Source organism: Coffea arabica, chromosome 8e (assembly GCF_036785885.1).
Source record: "Coffea arabica cultivar ET-39 chromosome 8e, Coffea Arabica ET-39 HiFi, whole genome shotgun sequence".
Classification (NCBI taxonomy): Eukaryota; Viridiplantae; Streptophyta; class Magnoliopsida; order Gentianales; family Rubiaceae; genus Coffea; species Coffea arabica.
Genome location: NC_092324.1, coordinates 5,578,522 through 5,600,909, shown reverse-complemented (window position 1 = coordinate 5,600,909; position 22,388 = coordinate 5,578,522). Strand labels below are relative to the sequence as shown.

The window sequence follows — 22,388 nt, the reverse complement described above, 5'->3', positions numbered from 1 at the left end:
GCAATTGGAACTGAAAATCGAACTTTGATCCTGTAAACATTCATGCAAATTTGAGTTTTAAAAAAAATGTAATGTAGGGTTGTGAGGTCTCAATCCCACTCACGTATATAGACTTTTCCTATATATATTACCATGAAAAGATGTTAAAGAACAAGCAAAACCAAACCACAGAGGTGTAGTGTGTAGTGTAGAAACCATAAGGATGGAAAAACCTGTCTCTGACCATGTTGTGTTAATCAATGAACAAAATGACAACATAATTGGAGAAAACAAGCCCCCTTCTCCAATCCGCACAAGAGTTCAAACCTTACGTGGTCTCAGCTTTTCGAAACCGAAAGCAAGATCAGTAGAATTCAACCTTAATCCAGTCTATCATCGTTCTTTATCTCAATTATCCGGTACTGAAAATGAACCCTTGAATAAGCCAAGTGGACAAAATCCTTCTCCTATTGATGATTGTGATAGTGATGAAGAAAGCTCCGAAGATGAAGAAGAATTTGAAGAAGGGGAAGAAGATGGAAATGGCCAAGTCAAGATGCTCAAAAAGAAGAAGATCAAGAGTCATTGCAGGGTTTTGGTTGAATGGATATTGTTTATCATTATCTTGACTTGCTTAATATGTTCTCTCACAATTTCATCTCTCAAGAATAAACTCAAATGGGGTCTTGAGATATGGAAATGGTGCTTGATGATCATGGTAGTTTTCAGTGGCAGATTAGTCTCTGGATGGCTAATCAAATTCCTAGTTTTTCTCATCGAAATAAATTTCATGTTAAAGGAAAAAGTCTTGTATTTCGTCTATGGCCTTCGAAGGAGCTTCCAAAACTGTGTATGGCTAGGCCTGGTTTTACTAGCATGAACATTTATGTTCAACATGGAAGTCCAGAAAAACAACAAAATGCTCAAAAAAGTTTTCCAAGCTTTGGTGGCTGTATTAATCGGGGCAACAATTTGGCTCATCAAAATTGTGCTAGTAAAAGTTTTGGCCTCATCATTTCACGTGGCAACATATTTTGATCGTATGAAGGAGAGTGTTTTCCATCACTATGTTTTGGATACTCTTTCAGGGCCTCCCATGGATGATGTAGCTTATCAAAAAGCACATCATAAGACCTTGACTGCATCGAAATCGCTGCCGGCGAAGCTGAGTAAATCCAAGAGTTTGAAGTTCAAAAGGGTTGGGACGAGGAGGATTGATATGGAGAAGCTGAGGAAATTGAGCATGCAAAGTAGAGCTTCTGCTTGGAACGTGAAGAGGTTGGTTAACTATGTTAGGTCTTTTGGCCTGTCCACCATTTCTAGGAGTGTTGATGAATTTGGGACAATGGAGATTGCTAGTGAATGGGAGGCAAGAAATTGTGCCAAGATGATCTTCAAGAATGTTGCTAAACCGGGTGCCAAGTAAGTGCTTTCTCTCTTCAACAATCTCATCCCTATTATTGCACTAAATCCACAAAATCTATTGCTTTCTTTTAAGCCAGGATTTTGTAAAGAAGAAAGACCATGGTTTAATACAATCTTCCTCAAATAAGAATTTTTTTTCATACTAAAATTCATGAATTTTATACTTACTAGGATTTCAGAAGATCATGGAAATATTTGTCCTTGTACATCTTTCCAAAGAAAAGAGCTTGTTTTACCTAAAAACTCTCTGTTTGGATTCGCCTATTTTTCAAAAACAAATTTTTTAAATACAATACTATAATAATACACAAACAAAAACAATTCAAAAAACATCTCATCCATACAATATATCAATATTTCAAAAAGCATATATAGTAAAAGTTTTTGATATATATTATTACAATAAAATATTTCAAAAACACCCAAAAACAACTAATCCAAATGGAGCATTTGTAGTAGTAGAGCTTGTTTTCATTTTTTTTTAATAGTTTTACCTTTTATGCTACATATATAGTTGCTCTCAACTCTATTTGCTTGATATAACATGTACATTTGCTTAATTTGGCAAAGCTTGAATAGTGTTTTGGGAGTTATCCATGTTGTTTCACTAGTTATTAGTTTGGCATCCAAGTATTTTATGAAATGCAATTCGAATGTTTTGCAACTTTACTGACAAAAGTAACCAAAGAATTCCAATTGCATTAACAAGCTGTCGCGCCCCATTTTTCGCGATGGAAAAGAAAAATAAAGTGTGAGGTTTATAAAAGATATGATTTTATTTTTAAACAAGTTAAAAGGGACCTAGAATGGGACTTAAAAAGAATGCGACAATTTGGGTCCAAAATTTAGTCTAAAAAGGGTTTTTAAGAAAAAACAGGAGTCGCCACTTGGTATGGAGTTTTGGTGTACCAAGTCACCCAAAAAATAAAGTAAAACAAAATAAAACCCTTTTTGACAACTCCAGGTCTTTGAAAACAAGAGAAAATGGATTCGGGAGTCACGGTTGAAGAAAGGGAAGGCAAAGATTCGATTAACTCAAATCTAAGGCACCCTTTCAACCTAGTCTAAGCTAGTTGCGAGGTTTAGTCAAAATTTTCCTAATCTAACCCTTAATTTATCACATTTGGATGTTTTCTATATGAATGCAAATCTAAAAAATATCGCAAGGGACAACATGTTCATTCAAGGGTTTAATTGAACCAATCGCATTAATTGCGAAGGTCAAAATAAATCCTCGAAGGTGTCACAAGGATGCAAATGATGAAAAAGAAAAGAAAATAAAAGAAATTAAATTAAATTATATATATATATATAAGTGATCAAAGAAAAAGGGAATGCAACATAAAGGGTACGGGAGGCAAAAAAAAATTCGTGACATAATTTTCTTATACATGGATTAATAGGGTATTTAAACTAGAAAGTTATAATCACCCATTTCCCATGTTTGAAAAATAATTATCCTAACATGAACAAGCAAATGAACTAGCTTAAATGGGATGCAATTCTAAATGACATGATTAGCACCTATAGCGGGTAGGGGATAATATAATAGGGAATATCATGCAAATGAGAAAAGATCCTAAAAATAAAAATATACATGAAAATGTAGTGAATAGCACACAAAGATGAATCTAGCGCAAGATAACCTAAAGGGTCTAGCGTTGGACTAGCCCATTTCTAAAAATCCTTACTAGCGTTGGACTAGCAAGTAAGCGGAGGGAGAAACCACAACTAACGTTGGACTAGTGTGGTGACGTCATGCATCAACAATTCATAGTGAAACAAATAAAACATAAATTAAAACAAATAAACACATAAGAGCACGTAGCACATAACACGTAAACATAATATCTAGATGCCAAAATCCTAAGAAAAACGGATAAAACACATAACACATAAGCCACATAAACACGCAACCTATCTATTACATCGGAGAGCGCCTAACTACAATCTAGAAGGGAAAAATATAATAAAACAAATCTAATTATCCTATCTATTACATTTTTGAGGTATTTAAATGCCTCTTGAATCATTGTAAAAATTAATTAAAACATATATAAGAAAATTTGAATGAATATTTAATTCAAATAAATAAAGCATATAAAAATATAAACACATAGGAACACATAAGAGCACATAAGAGCACGTAATTGACATTGAAATAATAAAAATAGGGGTACCTCCCGTTTGAAGTGGTGACTAAATGGAGTTAAATTGTCCTATTTATACTCACAATGAACAAAAGAATCATGGCACCACTTTAATTGAAAATAATAATAATGTTAAAATACTAAATTCACATTAACATGTCAAACGCAAAGAAATTTAAGAACATCTAAAAATTGCAAGTTGAATATGTTCAAAAATAACATAATTAGTTATTAAAGAAAAGAAACAATCATAATAAAGAGAGTCAAAATTCATCAGGGACTGAATTGCAAAGATTGAAAACTTTTAGGGACAGAAGTTATATTTTTCCAAAGTTTAAGGGTCAAAATTAAATGAAAGATAAAATTCAAGGACCAAAGTGAAATTAAATTAAGTACCTAAGTGAAAGGAATTTAAAATATTCTGGGCCGAAGTGAACTACTCCAGAGATCAGGGGGCTAAAGTGCAAAATTCGGTTTCTGATTTGGGAGAAGAAAGGCCATCGGGCCGTTATTTTTATTTATTTGGGCCGGATACTACCTAAGCCCAACCGAAACTCAAAAGAAACGAGCAGGCCAGCCCGTCTTTTTATCCCTCAAACCCAACCAAAAAAAACATGGGCTCCTACCTTCTAGCCCAACCAAAAAAAAAAGAAACAAACCCACTAAAAAAAAATAACTTAGCCCAACCCACTTTCCTTTTCTTTCTTTTCTTTTCTTTCTTTTCTTTCTCTTTTCTTCCCCATACGTTTCTGTCTTCTTCGGCCAGCCGAAGAAGCTTCAGCTGGCGGAAACATGGGCTCCTACCTTCTAGCCCAACCAAAAAAAAAAGAAACAAGCCCACTAAAAAAAAATAACTTAGCCCAACCCACTTTCCTTTTCTTTCTTTTCTTTTCTTTCTTTTCTTTCTCTTTTCTTCCCCATACGTTTCTGTCTTCTTCGGCCAGCCGAAGAAGCTTCAGCTGGCGGCCATGTTAGCCGCCGCCGCCGCCGCCACCGCGGACTGCTGTCGGTCGCCGGCGAACTTTTTTTCCGGTCACAAAAAATTATCAAAATATACACCCCAACTCGATTTTTCGCGTAGATTCCAATTTTGGGCTTAGTTTTAACAAAAAAGGAATCGAAAGTGGCCAAAATGACAAGAAATCAGTCCAGTTTTGATTTTTCAAAACAACATACCCTTCACCAAAAATCATAAAAATTATGCCACAACACTCTTGCATCTTCTACAATACAAATATGATTTTATTTTGACAAGAAAACAACATAAAATGGACAAAATAAAGCAAAACAGCCCCTAAAATTCTTTTTGGCATTTTTTCAAACAATTAACATGCATTCACAAGAAACATTTCCTTTTCCTTTATCTGGTTCATGCTATTTCCCAAATTTCAGCAATACCACAACAACAATGCAAAGTAGCAAGCAGAAACGAAAGAAAACTAAACAATGAAGCATTGATTTAATGTGCTAGACAAAACTAAAAATTACCTCAATGTAGGTGTGTGTGAGGTTGAGATGGAACCGAGAGGAGTTGGGGAAGATTTTTTTTCTCTGTTTCTTTCCTCCACCCAAGTCCGAGAGAGTGAGAGTGAGGGGTCAGGCTGCAAAATTCCGAGAGCTTCCCTTCCACTTCTCTCGTGCGTTTCCTTTTTTTTTCTGCCTCTGCCAAGTGAGCCCAGAGGGATTGGAGTGCCTTTTTTTGTGGCTTGTCCCCTGTCTGTTAAGAGCTAGCCGAGAGAGGGAGGGAAAATTTTTTCTTTTTTTTCGGTTGAGAGCCCAGAGAGAGAGCCGAGAGCCTCCCTTCTTTTCCTTGTCTGTTTTTCCCCTCCTTTTTTCCAGAGAGAGCCGAGAGGGACTTGTAGCCAAAAATGGAGCTTGTGTGTAGGATTTTCCGAAATGATGACTTCTGCCAATGAAAAGAAAGGTCCCTGGCAATTGAGTGTGAAATGGGTTAAATGTATTTTGGTAGAGAAAATGATTATGATGATTTTTTTTTTGTTTTCTTTTTGTTGTTTGTTGTTTTTGTTTTTTTTGTTTTGTTTGGTTTCTTTTTCTTTTCTTTTCTCACTTTTTTTTCTTTTTTTCAAGCAAACCCGCAAAAATGAGAAAAATGCACATTAAAATGCTAGAAAATAAATAATTCATTAAATAGAAAAATCTTGAGAAAATATTAAAAATTGACAAAAATTTGGTGTCTACAGCTTGCCCCTCTTTGTCTAGAGTTTCAAAGAAACTCAAGACAAAGACGTAGACACTAAATTGCTTACCTGTCTCTTTTAACTGCACCTGAGCTAAAATAAACAAGCCAACACTTGGCTGAAATTATTGGACAAAATGATGCAATAACATTGTAGAAAATGTGACCGAACCCATGTAGAGTTGCCTACGTATCCCACCATGGGAATCAGGTCAAACGTAGTTCGAATGCAAGTGAACCACAATGAAACAAGTGCATTGACAAACTGTAGTCTTTGCAAAGTCGAAAAAGTCTGAGTTATCAGAACTTCTAAACATGAAATACAAAATGAATGAGACAACACAATTATTAATCAAAACAGTCAAGAAAAATAACTTCTCATAACTAGAAAAAGATGCGCGGAGGGACGCGATTACGCTCCAACAGAAAATTAAATGTGATTGCTTAGAATGGGGGTAGAAGGGTGCGCGGCGGACGCTGAGACCTCACCAACAAGATATTAAATTTGAGTTTTTTGATTTTTTTTTATTTTTGATTTTTTTTTTTTGAAAAAAGATGCGTGGAGGGACGCGGTTACGCTCCAACAGGAAATTAAATTATCAAGAAGGGAGATAGAAGGGTGCGCGGTGGACGCTAATACTCACCAACAGAAAATTAAAGTGTCAAGAACGGGAGATAGATGGGTGCGCGGTGGACGCTGAGACTCACCAACAGAAATTTAAATTGTCAAGAAGGGGGATAGAAGGGTGCGCGGTGGACGCTGAGACTCACCAACAGAAAATTAAATTAAATTTGTCAAGAAAGGGAGGTAGAAGGGTGCGCGGTGGACGCTGAGACTCACCAACAGAAATTTAAATTGTCAAGAAGGGGGATAGAAGGGTGCGCGGTGGACGCTGAGACTCACCAACAGGAAATTAAATTGATGCGCGGAGGGACGCGATTACGCTCCAACAGGAATTTAAATTTGTCAAGAATGGGAGATAGAAGGGTGCGCGGTGGACGCTGAGACTCACCAACAGAAATTTTAAATTGTCATTTAGAAAAAGATGCGCGGAGGGACGCGATTACGCTCCAACAGGAAATTAAATTGTCGAGAAGGGGGATAGAAGGGTGCGCGGTGGACGCTGAGACTCACCAACAGGAATTTAAATTGATGCGCGGAGGGACGCGATTACGCTCCAACAGAAAATTAAATTGATCAAGAATTGGAGATAGAAGGGTGCGCGGTGGACGCTGAGACTCACCAACAGGAATTTAAATTGATGCGCGGAGGGACGCGATTACGCTCCAACAGAAAATTAAATTTGCCAAGAATGGGAGATAGAAGGGTGCGCGGTGGACGCTGAGACTCACCAACAGAAATTTAAATTTGTCAAGAAATAACAGATTGGTGGGATAAAACCCGAATCCAATAAAATAAAATGGTCAGTGGGATAACACCCAAACCTGCCGAATCCCAACATGATATACAAAAGACACGTTAGTGGGTTGAACCCGATGCTAACGGATGTGAAAAAAAACATAACACACCTTAGTGAGTCAATACTCGATGCTAACGGTGATAAAAGACACGTTAGTGGGTTGGACCCGATGCTAACGGATATGAAAAAGCAAAACACACGCTAGTGAGTCAATACTCGATGCTAATGGTGATAAAAGACATGACACACGTTATTGCATGAAAAAGTTCTTGAATACTTACCTGAAAAATCATTTCAGAAATTGACTCAATTTGAATCAATTTTGTTCAACCAATCATCTGCTTTGCATTTTGACATTGTGGCTCAAGTTGGTGGATTTGTAATCTTTTTTTTTTTTTTTTTTCAAATGAAAGAAACACACACATTTTTTTTTTTGTTTTTGTTTTTTTTTTGAAAAAAAAACAAAGGTGACAAATTCTAAAACTTGAAGAATACCAATGACAACTCTCCTTTCAAGAGATTTGAGAGGTACATACATATGTCACTGTCCTCTCGATTTTAAAAGAATTTTTTTTCCACAAAGCCGATTTAAAATGCATTACCAAAATTGGAGCTCATTCCTCTTGATATTTGCCCCAGTGTAAATCATGTTTAATGAAGGCCACATTTTTCATGCTTTCGAAAAAACAAAATGAATGATCATATGATACGAATACCATGTGATTCCTTGTGCTCCTTTTGGCCCTGAGAACTATGCAAGCATGATCTTTCGATGTCAAGACTGCTCCTCAAGAGTTGTGCTGCAACTTATTTTGAATCTTCTCAATTTTCTAGCATCAGTCAGCCATACCTCACTTTGTACCACAAATCAACTTTTCTAATGACCAGATTTGAATGAATGGCCTGTATCTCAAGTGTCGGCAACCCGCTTTTCATTCATGATTCTCTTGTGCTCCAAAATCTCACCTTGATGACCTTAACCTTTTAGATTTTCACAAAGGTCACACCTTTTTATTTTATTTTGTTTTCATTTTCTATTATTTTTCCTTTTTTCTTTTTTTTTCTTTTCATCCTTTTTTTTTCTCTTTTTTTTTTCTTTTCCTTTCTTCCATTCTTTTGAAGACACCCTTTCAGGTTTTCACCTAATGAACAAATCTTTTTAACGACCTTTATCAACTCAGAAATGTATTTAAAGAAAGGATGGCATCAGCGCGACAACCCTTCCCATGTAAAAATGGTGAAGGTATATTGACATCATTTGCCATTTGATTAAGTGATTTTTATTAGAAATACCACTAAGGCGGAGGTCGAGACTTTATGATTTTTATGATGGGGTCATGTGGGGTGTAGAAAAAGTGTTAAGGCTTCAAAGAAAAATTTTCAAAGAGGTTTCAAAAACCCTAAGACCGCATTTTATCAATATTTGTCCCAGTATGAGGGTATTAAGACCGAAAAAATTGCCCCAGTTTGGCTTTTGACTTCTTTTTTCTTTTTCTCTTTTTTTTTCATGACAAATATGAGATAAAATTTTACCCCAGTATGGGGTTTGCAATCTTTAGGAGGGCTATCAAATAAAGGGTTAAATTATTCTGGAGGTTCAATGGGGAAAACTAGGGATAAGATGTTCAAAGAGAAAAGAAGAAGGCTCGCCTTTGATCCGCCATAGATGGTATTTCAAAAAGAAAAAATCACATAATCAGATAAAAAATTTATTACACATGTCTTTGATTGGCAAAGGAAAAACCTGTCCATCCAGTTCTGTAAGAATGGACGTTCCTCCGGATAGCACTCTTTGAACAATAAATGGCCCTTGCCAAGTTGGAGCAAACTTTTCTTTAACCTCCTCTTGAATCGGAAAAATTTACTTCAAAACCTTATCCCTCACTTCAAATAAGCGAGATTTGTCTTTCTAACGAACCATCATTTGATGATAGCATTGTCCATGACAAACATTCAACCTCTTTTTCATCAATTAGAGACAACAACTCATTGTGCTCCTTAATTCATTTGATTTCTTCTGCCTGAGCCTTTGTCAAAATGTGCAAGGACGGGATCTCGATTTTGGCATGCATTACCACTTCCATTTCGACATAAGAGGGCAAGGTGTTGCCCCAACTTAGAAATGTAATCTCTAATGAAATGCTCCCAGAGTTCAATTGCAAAATTTGCAAAATCGAAGGAAAAACTCTCTTTTTCTTTTTGTCTTTTTTTTTTTTTTTTCAACCCCCTTTTTTCTTTTCTCTCTCTTTCTTTTTCTCTTTCTTTTCTCTTCTTTTTTTTTTTTTTTCAAGTTGGCTGCTAAAGTATGTACTCCTTTTGAGCAAATAGCCGATCCTCCACTTTGCAATGTAGCATTATTGCTCCATTTTTATTCGTGATTAATCTCCAAATTTGCAAGTTTTGAATTGCACCTTTTCCTCGATCTCAACCAAAAACACCTGCATAAGGGGAATTTTTCAAAGCGCTTGAATTTTTCAAAAAATTTTTTTTTGTTTTGTTTTTTGTTTTTGTTGTTTTTTTTTTTTTTTTTAAGCAATGATGTAACAATTAAGATTCATGCAAGGTATTGACTTATCAAGGTTTTTTTTTTTTTTTTTTTTTTAAAAAAAAAATATATACTTGATCTTGGACATACCCTACAAATGTATTATAAAATTTTGCTTCAATTTGAACTTATATGGTGAAATCTCATAGATATATTACAAACAATTTGCCCCAGATTTGGGGGTTTTTTTTTTTTTTTTTTTTTGTTGCAAAATAATCACATGCAATGTGAATAGAAACTACATTTTTCAACTGAAGAATTTAAATATCATATCCAAACTCATGTAGAAGGTTCCATGATAAATCCCTCAAAATAAGACCAAATTGTAAAAGATCTCTTCCTTGTTTTGGGATCGGTGTTGAGGGAAAAGGATCACTTTTCTTATGAGCTCATCTTTTAGGACCAATCAAATGGGTATTATTCATGATTTTGAGGTGACTCAGGGGAATGGTATGTCAGGATTTGTCTCTTTTTTTTCTTTTTTTTTTTCTTTTTTTTTTTTGTGCCCAAATTGTATCCAACACATTCAATATCACATCTTGGTGAAAGCAAATAGTTTATCACTCTTATTTCTTGAGAAAAACTCAGTCAACATATAAGCTGTATAGGCTTGTAATATATGGGTAGAAACGATAGCTAAACATATAAAAACAGGTTATGGCCTTATGATCATGAATGATTGGAAGATTCCTTAGAGGCAAGATTTTCACTTCAAATTGTCATGAAAGAGAAGTCAGCAATGGACTTTATGAGCTTGTAATGTGGCTTAACAACGATAGCTAAAAGAAATAAACTTTTCAAGAACAACGCACTTAAGATCGCATTCCTTCAAAAATTGCTCCAATTTTGGATTTAAAATCCGGGACCCCATTTGACTCTCTCTCTTTTTTTCTCAATCACTAGAGGGAATTCAGCATTGGATGTCTTTGCTTTTTCTTTTCTTTTCAGTTCATCATCATTTTTCACATTTTTCTTTTTTTTTTTTTTTTTTACCAATATTGATATCCCAAAGTCAATGATAAAATTGAAAACTCCCTAATTTGGAGTGTAAATGGCCCCTCTTTCTTTTTGATATTGAAGACCAAATATCAATGGTAGAGTCAAAATCCCCCAACTTGTAATTCTTTCTTCTTCTTCTTTTTTCACTCGTTTTCTCTATTTGATGTCCCTTTCAAAATTTTGATCATCTTTGCCATTTTTTTCAATTCTCAAATCTCCTTCCCCAGTGTGGGGGTGCGATCATAAGTGCTTTTGGAACGAACCACCAATTTAGGCTCAAACGAGGTTGCAAAGGATGGATAGTGTGTAGATAGTAGAAACGATAGCCAAAGTATCATTCTTATTTCTCATGACAACCAAAGTAAAGAGTAGCCCATTGGGAAAATCCACTTCCTTTTGACATTTGAAAATTTCATCAATGTAGGGTTGTGATCACCAAGCCTCTTATTTGAAACAAAATTGTGCTTGCGATGGTTCAAAAAGGAGACGGAATGATAAAAACTGTATGAATAGAGAAATGAAAGCCTAAAGCATCATCCCAAATTCCCAAAATAAATAAGAAGTAATGTACATTTTTGCTTTCACTCAGATGTGGATTGAATCTGATTAGACAACCAGGACATTTTCACGGTAACAAAATTGTCTCACTTTGAAGCTAGTCAACCAGTGCGACTGATCTTAGAGGTTCAATAGAAGTGTACAAAAAATGAAAAAGAAAAGTGTCTGGGTTGATCTTTTATGAGAAACTATCAAATTTGAATGACCCCTCTTTATTTTCGACTGCTCTCATTGAATAGTTTAGACCACAAATCTAGTGTATGCAAAGAATTTTGAGAATTGGACATACACTCATGAATTTCGAACAAGAGGTCAAAAGAAATTTCAATTTAGCCTTATTTCTTAGGATTCATCATGAAATCTCCCAATGAGAAAATAAAGAATGAGTATATACAAAACAATAGTTGTCTAAATAAAAACTTTATTATTCAAATGTTTGAAAATTTCTCAAATATAATACATGTGAGAAAATAAAAATCTCTAAAGAATACACTTTCAAATATATACACACTTTCTCTTTCTATCTTTTGAGACAAAATGTACTAGAAACAAAGAATCAAGAGATTTTTGAGATGCTTTACACTAGCATTTTCAAATGGATTTTTCATTCTCTTTTTTTTTTTCATTTTTTTTTCACATTGTAGGATCTGCCCAAGAATCAAGTAACATTTGTAATTTTTTCAAAATTTATTAGACCCAAAAATATTATCAGATATAGGAAAAATATTTTTTTTTTTACCTTGTTAAAACAACTTTTATAAATGCAGGGGAGGGGGAAAAAATAAAAGCAAAATACCCAGAGTTAGTAAGCAAAACTGCAAAATCGGTATGCATGTCCTATGGGTGAGCCCTTTTATGCCAAGGGTTGGCCTAGCATGAAAAATGCAATCCTTAGGGGTAGGCATCATACAATACCTGATGGATCCGATCGACTTATTGAGATTCAATGAAAAGCCAATTTTGAAAAGACTGGATAATTGGAGTAACAAGAGATAATTTGTCCTAACAAAATGAGGACAAAGTCCGAATGGATTGATTGCTTTGATTGACACATAAAATGATATCAAAATCAATTTAGTGTATAAAACTTACTTTTGAAAGGATTGAAATATCTCGACTAATTTCTTCGGTGAACCATAGATCGAAACTTTAAAAGAGAATAAATAGGTTAAATGAATCGAATGAAATTGATGGTTAGTTCAAAAATTGACTGGATTATCCTGAAAGTGAATAAAACCGATCCAATGGATTGGATGAAATTGAGAATTTATTCAAAAAAATAAAATTGATTAAATGAATAATGAATTGAATGGAATTGATGATTTATTCAAAATTGATTGTATTGTCCTAAAAATGAATAAATTGGTCAAATGGATTGGATAGAATTGACAGTTTATTCGAAAATCGACTGGATCACTAGCCAAATGAACAGAATGAAATTGATGATTTATCCAAAATGAAATTGAATGAAAATGAAATTAAAAAATGAGCAAAATTGTAAGGATCGAATGATCTATGAAAAAATCAATTCAATCATCTTAGATGTAAAAATGGATTGAATGAAATTGATGATTTTATCAAAATCGATGGAATTGTCTGCCCATTAGTAGTTTTAAAAAATTCATTGTGATTTATTAGTCTATGAGCCTTCGAAAATCAAAATTTGGCCTTAACATACTTATCATCTCAACGATGAGGAATTTGTGAATTTCTTCAACTTAATGTCCTTTACGCAAGGGATTTTTACCAATTCTGATAAAATGGCCAAAAGGTGATTATTAAAGGCTCATATTCTAATGCGTAAAACTGTTCCATCATTCTCAATGCCGTCACACAAAAGGGATCGAATCCTACCTTACCTTGTGCACTACCCCTTTGGATGGTACAAAAAATATAAACGTGCAAGTCTCATTGGATTATATATCCGAGACAAAATGTGGCTTATTCCTAACGCGGGATCCCCTATGCGGCATTCCCTCTAAAGTTGATGTATGATGCCAGTTTATTAAAGCGGTTAAATATGCAATGAAATAATTGACATATGATCTAAAAGTGCCCCATTTAAATGCCGGGGTAAGCCTAGAATGACATGCATATATATACATAGTATTAATGCGATAAACTAAAATTTAAACGTACTATTTACAAAGGGTGGTCTGCCTTAACGAATACCACGTCAGGACTCTTATTTCTAAGGTTTGTGAATGCAGTGGAGACAAAAATCAAGAAAAGTTAGTTCAATCAGATAAATTCACATAACACATTGTAGCAAAGTAATACACAGAGATAAAACAATAAAAAGAAAAGAGGGATTGGATCCCTCCCCTCGTGAATAGTGTTCCTAATAGAGTAAGACAGACTCTACCTTAGGTAAACTATCATGGATGCATGAGGTATTGGCTTACTAATGCATCTAGACTCGATAGGGTTTAGGTCCCCGAACCTTCAGACTTGGAAACCAAAGGTCATCAACCCCAAGGTTCTTTGTCGGTGGCTCGAGCGATTCCCCAGACATTGCTACGCGCACGTCGTGCCACGGCCACATGTCCAAGTGAATCTATCAAAAATCCTCAATCTTCGACTAAAAGCTAAAGGCTATCAACCCAAAGCTTAAAATGGAAGATTGAGTGACCCCTCGGATCATGCTACGCACACGTCGTGTTGCGATCACACGTCCAAGTGGGTCGCCTAATCCTAACAGGGAAGAGTGGCGTGACAAGCCACTAAAAGAAAAATAAATAAGGGATAAAGAAAAATAAAACGTATGCACGTATGCCAGTGCTCGGTTTGGAGGGGAGGGATCGAGAACCAATGCGAGGCTCTAGGGTAAATATTCCCCACCCCCAAATGCAAAGCGCGATACATATAATTAAATAAACAAAAGTAAATAAATAAATCATTCATCACATATACGAGGAACGATAAACGAATACGAGGGTGAAATGCAAAATATCCTAAAAGAGAAAAATGCAACCTAAAACATCCAAATATGATAAATATAAAGGTTAAAAAGAGAAAAGACGACTAAACCAAGTGCTTGGACTCTCTTACGTCCCCAGTGGAGTCGCCAAGTTGTCGCGCCCCATTTTTCGCGATGGAAAAGAAAAATAAAGTGTGAGGTTTATAAAAGATATGATTTTATTTTTAAACAAGTTAAAAGAGACCTAGAATGGGACTTAAAAAGAATGCGACAATTTGGGTCCAAAATTTAGTCTAAAAAGGGTTTTTAAGAAAAAACAGGAGTCGCCACTTGGTATGGAGTTTTGGTGTACCAAGTCACCCAAAAAATAAAGTAAAACAAAATAAAACCCTTTTTGACAACTCCAGGTCTTTGAAAACAAGAGAAAATGGATTCGGGAGTCACGGTTGAAGAAAGGGAAGGCAAAGATTCGATTAACTCAAATCTAAGGCACCCTTTCAACCTAGTCTAAGCTAGTTGCGAGGTTTAGTCAAAATTTTCCTAATCTAACCCTTAATTTATCACATTTGGATGTTTTCTATATGAATGCAAATCTAAAAAATATCGCAAGGGACAACATGTTCATTCAAGGGTTTAATTGAACCAATCGCATTAATTGCGAAGGTCAAAATAAATCCTCGAAGGTGTCACAAGGATGCAAATGATGAAAAAGAAAAGAAAATAAAAGAAATTAAATTAAATTATATATATATATATAAGTGATCAAAGAAAAAGGGAATGCAACATAAAGGGTACGGGAGGCAAAAAAAAATTCGTGACATAATTTTCTTATACATGGATTAATAGGGTATTTAAACTAGAAAGTTATAATCACCCATTTCCCATGTTTGAAAAATAATTATCCTAACATGAACAAGCAAATGAACTAGCTTAAATGGGATGCAATTCTAAATGACATGATTAGCACCTATAGCGGGTAGGGGATAATATAATAGGGAATATCATGCAAATGAGAAAAGATCCTAAAAATAAAAATATACATGAAAATGTAGTGAATAGCACACAAAGATGAATCTAGCGCAAGATAACCTAAAGGGTCTAGCGTTGGACTAGCCCATTTCTAAAAATCCTTACTAGCGTTGGACTAGCAAGTAAGCGGAGGGAGAAACCACAACTAACGTTGGACTAGTGTGGTGACGTCATGCATCAACAATTCATAGTGAAACAAATAAAACATAAATTAAAACAAATAAACACATAAGAGCACGTAGCACATAACACGTAAACATAATATCTAGATGCCAAAATCCTAAGAAAAACGGATAAAACACATAACACATAAGCCACATAAACACGCAACCTATCTATTACATCGGAGAGCGCCTAACTACAATCTAGAAGGGAAAAATATAATAAAACAAATCTAATTATCCTATCTATTACATTTTTGAGGTATTTAAATGCCTCTTGAATCATTGTAAAAATTAATTAAAACATATATAAGAAAATTTGAATGAATATTTCATTCAAATAAATAAAGCATATAAAAATATAAACACATAGGAACACATAAGAGCACATAAGAGCACGTAATTGACATTGAAATAATAAAAATAGGGGTACCTCCCGTTTGAAGTGGTGACTAAATGGAGTCAAATTGTCCTATTTATACTCACAATGAACAAAAGAATCATGGCACCACTTTAATTGAAAATAATAATAATGTTAAAATACTAAATTCACATTAACATGTCAAACGCAAAGAAATTTAAGAACATCTAAAAATTGCAAGTTGAATATGTTCAAAAATAACATAATTAGTTATTAAAGAAAAGAAACAATCATAATAAAGAGAGTCAAAATTCATCAGGGACTGAATTGCAAAGATTGAAAACTTTTAGGGACAGAAGTTATATTTTTCCAAAGTTTAAGGGTCAAAATTAAATGAAAGATAAAATTCAAGGACCAAAGTGAAATTAAATTAAGTACCTAAGTGAAAGGAATTTAAAATATTCTGGGCCGAAGTGAACTACTCCAGAGATCAGGGGGCTAAAGTGCAAAATTCGGTTTCTGATTTGGGAGAAGAAAGGCCATCGGGCCGTTATTTTTATTTATTTGGGCCGGATACTACCTAAGCCCAACCGAAACTCAAAAGAAACGAGCAGGCCAGCCCGTCTTTTTATCCCTCAAACCCAACCAAAAAAAACATGGGCTCCTACCTTCTAGCCCAACCAAAAAAAAAGAAACAAGCCCACTAAAAAAAAATAACTTAGCCCAACCCACTTTCCTTTTCTTTCTTTTCTTTTCTTTCTTTTCTTTCTCTTTTCTTCCCCATACGTTTCTGTCTTCTTCGGCCAGCCGAAGAAGCTTCAGCTGGCGGCCATGTTAGCCGCCGCCGCCGCCGCCACCGCGGACTGCCGTCGGTCGCCGGCGAACTTTTTTTCCGGTCACAAAAAATTATCAAAATATACACCCCAACTCGATTTTTCGCGTAGATTCCAATTTTGGGCTTAGTTTTAACAAAAAAGGAATCGAAAGTGGCCAAAATGACAAGAAATCAGTCCAGTTTTGATTTTTCAAAACAACATACCCTTCACCAAAAATCATAAAAATTATGCCACAACACTCTTGCATCTTCTACAATACAAATATGATTTTATTTTGACAAGAAAACAACATAAAATGGACAAAATAAAGCAAAACAGCCCCTAAAATTCTTTTTGGCATTTTTTCAAACAATTAACATGCATTCACAAGAAACATTTCCTTTTCCTTTATCTGGTTCATGCTATTTCCCAAATTTCAGCAATACCACAACAACAATGCAAAGTAGCAAGCAGAAACGAAAGAAAACTAAACAATGAAGCATTGATTTAATGTGCTAGACAAAACTAAAAATTACCTCAATGTAGGTGTGTGTGAGGTTGAGATGGAACCGAGAGGAGTTGGGGAAGATTTTTTTTCTCTGTTTCTTTCCTCCACCCAAGTCCGAGAGAGTGAGAGTGAGGGGTCAGGCTGCAAAATTCCGAGAGCTTCCCTTCCACTTCTCTCGTGCGTTTCCTTTTTTTTTCTGCCTCTGCCAAGTGAGCCCAGAGGGATTGGAGTGCCTTTTTTTGTGGCTTGTCCCCTGTCTGTTAAGAGCTAGCCGAGAGAGGGAGGGAAAATTTTTTCTTTTTTTTCGGTTGAGAGCCCAGAGAGAGAGCCGAGAGCCTCTCTTCTTTTCCTTGTCTGTTTTTCCCCTCCTTTTTTCCAGAGAGAGCCGAGAGGGACTTGTAGCCAAAAATGGAGCTTGTGTGTAGGATTTTCCGAAATGATGACTTCTGCCAATGAAAAGAAAGGTCCCTGGCAATTGAGTGTGAAATGGGTTAAATGTATTTTGGTAGAGAAAATGATTATGATGATTTTTTTTTTTGTTTTCTTTTTGTTGTTTGTTGTTTTTGTTTTTTTGTTTTGTTTGGTTTCTTTTTCTTTTCTTTTCTCACTTTTTTTTCTTTTTTTTCAAGCAAACCCGCAAAAATGAGAAAAATGCACATTAAAATGCTAGAAAATAAATAATTCATTAAATAGAAAAATCTTGAGAAAATATTAAAAATTGACAAAAATTTGGTGTCTACACAAGCATCAGCATTTGAACATGTGGAAAAGCTTTTTAAGATGTTTAACCGAAAATCATAATGGTTAATGTACCATTTCCAAATGGGAAAAAAAGAAACACAAAGAAGGGATAAGATTGGCCAGTAGAGTTCATTGTAGGAGACATGACAACGTCTTAGTATTATCACAACTCAGTGAACATGAAATTAGGCAGTTAATATCAGATCATGCTATATCTGACCAAATTAAGTCAAAATAGTTAGCCTAACTAATTCAATATCTTCTATTATCAAGTCACAACTTACAATAGTTAGCCTTACTAATTGTGACTTGATAATAGGAGATATAGCATGATCCTATAGTTAATTTCATACTTTAGAATTTGTAGGTCTAGCTTGCAATGAGGACATCTTTTGTTAAAACGTGAACAATGAACTGAGTTATGTCACCAAACCTAGAATATTAATCCAAATGACAAAAATGTGGCCAATTAGTTGTATTCATGGCAATATTGCTCGTACTGATTGTGGAATGGCCTAGTTGTTTGTTGGTCAAATCACTTTGTCTAGCATGTGGATTGCGGCCATCATAATTCACAATGTGAGGAATATAGAAGCCATATAAGCAAAAGTGGTGCAACGAGAATGGTTTGCATCTCTTAATCACGAGTTTTCGGGTGTGAAATCATAGGAATGGAAAGGATAATATTGGGAGAGTTTCTCTACAAGGGGCCATGTTCGGTTCAAACAGAATTAATCGCAGACCGTAAAACAGATGTGAATATCTATGAGTTATAAAAAAAAAAAAAAAAGAAGCAAAAGTGTTATATAAAAAAGAAGAAAAGTAAAAGAGTAAGAGATAATGTAGAACAGTAGCCTGAATGGCTGAGGTCCCTTTAATTGTTTATAAACTAGATGATTTAAAAAAAAATATCTAGCAAGGGAGGAGCGGGATTCAAGAAATAGGAAGGAAAGAAGGGGACTTGAATTGAGGATTTCTAATTCCTAGACACTTCAACCTTAGTCACAATAATTGAGAAGCAGTAATAATTAAAAAAAAAAATCAGACAAGATTTAGCCACTTACAAAATTGTCCTTGAAGTATACACTTGCTTAAGTGAAGATTAATCTCACATGTCCAGATACTTTTGAAGAGATTTAACGCATGTAAATGTCTGTACATCTCTTCAAACAGCACTTAGAATTATTTTTTTCCTTTGTGACCACAACATACTTTTATTTTGTTTGTGAGTACAATACTGTTTTCTATGCAGACGTAAATATATATATATCCAGGTACTTAATTAATAGTGTAGCTGAGGTTTAGTAGAGACTAGAGTACCTTTTTCCTCTTGTGTTCCCCCATTTCAAGTCTTTCATGGAGCTCAGGAGTCGGGAAGTCCTTAAGTCACTGCCTCACTTTTTTGGGGGTTCAGAATATACAGAATTGCAAGGAGAAAAGAACTTGCATGTGGTGAAACACCTGCCCTTTGCCCTTTACTGCATTTTTAGCATAGATTTTTGACGCAACAAATAAACTAAAATATGAAGTTAGAGTAGAACCCCAGTTAGGGTGCTGCAATTGTGCATGAGACCTTATTCTCAAGGCTTCCATCATAGATCAAGCTCACATTGACAAAATAAAATTCCTAGTTATTTTGGGAAAGTTTTTCAATCTGAAACTATTTAGATGTTATTACAATCCTATGCCCACGATTATTTTAAGGTGAAATTCTGCCTTTCAATGTGCTTTTGAGCTAAGTTTGTCTGAAAAGGGAACAAAGTGCTTCTCATATATCTAGAATTGGTCCCTAGGTCTTCATTGGACTTGATTAGGTTGGTCATACTAAAATTCATTTCGGATAAACTTGTCATAATAATCTATGTCTTCTGTGGCCTGCAGTTTTATGAATTTGAGTTTTAGGAAATTATTTTATGAACAAATATAGTGGAAAGTGGTTAATGAATAGTCGCTCTTGTGAATAAAAAACCTCGTCTAACTAATTCTTAACATGACTAAAAAAAAGTTGTCATAATTAATATTGATAAACACTTGCCAAGACAAGTAATCATTTGACTGATAGTGATTCTAAAATCACTAATAATAGATTAGCGAGTGGTAAGAATGTTTTAAGCCTTTAATCGACATAATTATTCACTTCTATGACTTTTTAAGCACGTTATATCATGCATTGGTCTTTAATCAATTTGAAAATTACTTGGATTAATTAGAAACTTCTAGGACAGAGGGAAAAAGGCTGTGCATGTGGTACTTTACTATCATAAAAGTTGAGGGAAAAAGGTGGTACCTTACTATCATTAAAGATTTCACTTAGCTAAACAGTAATTATTTGGATAGAATTCCATATCAATGTCTAATGTAGGATGTGACTAAATAACAAGATTAAGTGTCAACCCAATGATTGACATTTTTAATATGTTATATACCTAAAAAATTTGCATTAATGCCATCTACCAATTTTATGGATTATTGCAAATCACACTTGCATTTTGCAAAAGAATGACACAAAAGAATAAAAATGGTTCAAGAACAAAAGCAGGAGAAGACATTAATTAGCAACTAAATTTTTATATACCAGACACAAGCAGTTTGTAGTTTAGTTTAAACTAATTTGGCATATTATCATTATTCCATTTGAGTTAATTTGGCTTATAAATTAATGAAAACTTACTAATTGAATTAAGCAACTTAATTTTATTATCAGTAGGTACATAATTTTATTAATTTCGTAACTAAGTAGCTAGCTAAAGGTTGATGAGTGAGTTCACCAACACAAAACTCATTCAGACTGGCTTAATTGGTTTTTCTTTACAAATTAAACTCCATGCAGAATAATATGAATAGTGCATATGTGAGGTTTTGGAATTCAAGAAATTCAAACTGATCTATCTAAATGCTGTATATTTTTGTGTTGTTGAAGGTATATTGAAGAGGAAGATCTCATGAGATTCTTAACCAGAGTTGAAATTCACACCATATTCCCACTTTTTGAAGGTGCCCTTGAGACAGGAAGGATCACAAAATCAGCTTTCAGAAATTGGGTGGTAAGCTTAAATTGCTATACATGATGAACCCTAAACTGTAACCAAATTGCATCACAGAAAAAAAAATCAAAAGATAAGCATTTGATGTTTCTATTTTGATAATTTCTTGAAGAAACTTGAATTGAAATTTGTTCGTGAATTTGATATGTAAACATGGTTTTGCAATTGAACATCAGGTTCGTGCATATTATGAGAGAAAATACTTGGCACATTCCTTGAACGATACAAAAACAGCAGTGCATCAACTTCACAAGCTAGCAAGTGCAATCGTGAGTGTGATCATTATTGTGGTGCTCGTCCTGGTGATGGGATTGGCATCAACCAAAGTTGTAGCCTTCATCATAACGCAGCTTCTTCTCCTGGGATTTACATTCCAGAACATGTGCAAGACTGTTTTTGAGTCCATTGTCTTCGTTTTTGTCGTGCATCCTTTTGACATTGGAGACAGGTGTGTGGTGGACGGCGTTCAGGTACATTCTTGTTGACTACATGTCTTGCATACCACCGATAGCATACTATTTTCTTGAAATTGTGACCATGCTTACTGCATCTCCCAAAAAAAAATAATATTAATAACAAGAGTAAATCTTATATATACTCATACTCACAGTATATACGCTATCATCGTTAGATTCACGATATATGTGTAAATATTGGATTTCAAATTCAAATTTTATATAGTTATTATTTATCCGGTACTGACAGTGTATATAATGTCAGTATAAAAAAGATTAATTCTAATAATAATGGACCTAGCTTATAAAATGAGGAATTGGAACAGATATGGTTGTGGTAAGTACAGTTTGTAGAGTTGTTATACTTGTTATATGTTTTAGTGTACACTTACATTATTCTTTTGTACGCATAAATTTTAATTTTTTTTATTTGCTAAAGGTGTGAATTTTAGTTGTGTATACCAAATTCTATAAAAAGTACAACAGTTTGTAAATATATTCCAAATATTGTGAAAAATACAATAATTGGATATAATTGCATTAAATTATAACCGTATTTACCCACCCCATAGAAAATTGAGCGCCTAAATATACTCTAAATAACTAAAATCCCTCACGCAATACGGCTTTAAGTATATTTTGTGATTCAATAATTATTTAAACCTTATATGCCTACTTTTTTGAAAGAAAAATTATTCTACTCCACATTAATTCTAAAATGAAAATTTTGGAAAAAAATTACATATATTTACCACCTTTGAAATTTTTAAGAACTTAAAGGAACTTATGAAAATAATTAAATTTTATACGCTGATGAGACCTTAATCTAGTGGTTAAATTTGAGATTTCAGGGTTTAGAGTAGGGGTGTGAGAACCCAGATTTGCCCTAATATTTTTCTAGGATTTTTCCCCCCTTAAATTTCATGTTTTCTGCATTTTCTGGCCTAGGAATATTTTCTTGGTGGATTTTATGAGCAATTATGGTTTTTAGATGCTTTTTCTAATATTGGAGAATTTTTAGAAAATTAAGAATATATATTGGACGTGGGACCCACGAGTACGAAAAGTTCGGGAAAATTC

At 34.4% G+C, this 22,388-nt stretch overlaps 1 pseudogene; it reads left to right on the top strand.

Annotated features, from left to right (window-relative positions):
- The first annotated feature begins 202 nt into the window (after positions 1-202).
- LOC140012626 (mechanosensitive ion channel protein 10-like) overlaps positions 203-22,388 on the top strand; it is a 34,597-nt pseudogene continuing 12,411 nt past the window's right edge.